We start from the raw sequence: 2,616 nt of genomic DNA on the forward strand, positions 1-2,616 counted from the left end.
TCCGCCATCCTGTTCTTTCCCCACAGCCCTGTTATTTATCATTTTCAAGTATAAATCCAATTCTTTTCTGAAAGCTACGATTGAATCTACTTCTTCCAGCCTTCCAGGCAGTGCATTGCAGTTCAAAACAACCCGCTTTGTAAAAGGAAAACTCTCCTGATTTCTCTTTTGGATGTATTGCCAAGTTACCTTACAATTATGTTCTATATATACCGAACCCCCTGCCAATGGAAATCCCTATGTACGGTATTTATCGTCGACCGAATTTGACCACATCTCACACTTTCCAACGTTAAAATTCATCTGCCCATTTAGTCAAACTGGCTACGTCCTCCCAAAGTCTGTAACGATGCTCCTCGCTCTTAGCTACATTTTTGAGTCGAGTTTCATCTCAAAACTTTCAACCTCGACTCCATAAAATCAAGTCCAGGGCATTAATTTACATCATAATGAGTGGTGGTCCACATGCTGACTTCTACAGGGCATCACTATATTAAAAGGAAACTCATTCATGTGTTCTGGTCTTCGTTGTCAAGGCCAGCATTTGTTGCCCATCTAATATTGCCCTTCAGACGGTAATCGTCAGGCCTCTTCCTGAACCACTGTTGTCTGTGTGTTGAAGGCACACCCACAGTGTTGTTAGGGAGCGACTTCCAGGATTTTGATCCAGCGATGAGAAAGGGTTGGTAATATATTTCCAATTCAGGATGGTGGGTAACTTGGATGGGAACTTTCAGGTGGTGGTGCTCCCATGCACGCGTTGCCCTTGTCGTTCTGGATGGTAGAGTTCACGAATTTGAGACGCGCTGTCCAAGAAGCCTTGGCAGGTTGCTGCAGTACATCTTGTAGATGGTACATGCTGCTGCCACTGTGAATCGGTGGAGGAGAGAGTGATTGCTAAAGGTAGTGAAATGGGTGTCAAACAAACGGACTTTGTCCTGGATGATGTTGAACTCTGAGTTTTATAGGAACTACATCCAGGCAAGTGAAAAGTATTCCATCACACTCTTGGCTTGTACCTTGGAAAGACTTTGGTGTGGTCAAGAGGTGAGTCACTTGCATCATAAATTTAATTAGACATATTCTTGAAAGGAAAGCATTTGCAGAGATATGGGCTATGACCAGGAGAGTGGGACTGCTTGGACAGCTCTTGTAGTGAGCCACAACAGGCACAATAGACAAACTGGCCTCTTTTTATGTTGCATCATACAATGACAAGATAATGGACAGAGACTGAAAAGAGAAAGGTAGACAGATAGACAGATAGACAGACAGATAGATAGATAGATAGATAGATAGATAGACAGACAGATAGACAGACAGACAGAGAGATAGACAGACAGATAGATAGATAGACAGATAGATAGATAGACAGACAGACAGATAGATAGACAGACAGATAGATAGATAGATAGATAGATAGATAGATAGATAGACAGATAGACAGATAGATAGACAGACAGATAGATAGATAGACAGATAGACAGATAGATAGACAGACAGACAGAGAGATAGACAGACAGAGAGATAGACAGACAGATAGATAGATAGATAGACAGATAGACAGACAGACAGAGAGATAGACAGACAGATAGATAGATAGACAGATAGATAGATAGACAGACAGACAGATAGATAGACAGACAGACAGACAGACAGATAGATAGATAGATAGATAGATAGACAGATAGACAGATAGATAGACAGACAGATAGATAGACAGACAGATAGATAGATAGACAGATAGACAGATAGATAGACAGACAGACAGAGAGATAGACAGACAGATAGATAGACAGACAGATAGATAGATAGATAGATAGATAGATAGATAGATAGACAGACAGACAGACAGACAGACAGACAGACAGACAGATAGATAGATAGAAAGAAAGAGTACCATGGACCTATCAAATATAGTTCAGAAACTAGAATGAATGACTTTAAAAGGAGCTTGTGGATATAATTTAGCGAGTAGGCAGCTGCAAATCAAAACAAATATTGTAAGGGATGGTGAAATGCCAACGGGCAATGCTGGAATCACTTAGCAGCTCTGGCAGCATCTGTGGATAGAGAAACAGTGTCAACGTTTCAGATCTATGCCTTCACACCAGAACTGAGAAAAGTTAGAAATGGAATAGCTTTTGAACAGTGGAAGGGGTAAGGTGGGAGGAAGAACAAAGGGGAAGGTCTGTGGTCAGGTGGAGGGCAGGAGAGATTAAATGACAAAAGATACCATGGTGCAAAGCAAAAGGGAGTGGTAATAGGACAAGTAAAGACACAAATGTGGTGTTCCCCTACATCTACTACCCTTCTCCTTCTTGCTGGTCAAAATCACGAGTTTAGAAGATGCTGTCGACGGAGCCTTGGCGAGTTACTGAAGTGCATCTAGTAGATGGTACATACTGCTGTCACCGTGTGCCAGTGGTGTAGGGAGTGAATGCATAAGGTGGAGGATGGGGTGCCGATCAAGTGAGCAGCTTTCTCTTGGATGGTGTGGCACTTCTTCAATGTTGTTAGAGCTGTACTCATCCAGCCAAGTGGTGAGCATTCCATCACACACCGGACTTGTACGTTTTGGGTGGCGGATAGGCTATGGGAGTTAGGAGGTGACTG

Source organism: Heterodontus francisci, chromosome 28 (genome assembly GCF_036365525.1).
Source record: "Heterodontus francisci isolate sHetFra1 chromosome 28, sHetFra1.hap1, whole genome shotgun sequence".
NCBI classification, from domain to species: domain Eukaryota; kingdom Metazoa; phylum Chordata; class Chondrichthyes; order Heterodontiformes; family Heterodontidae; genus Heterodontus; species Heterodontus francisci.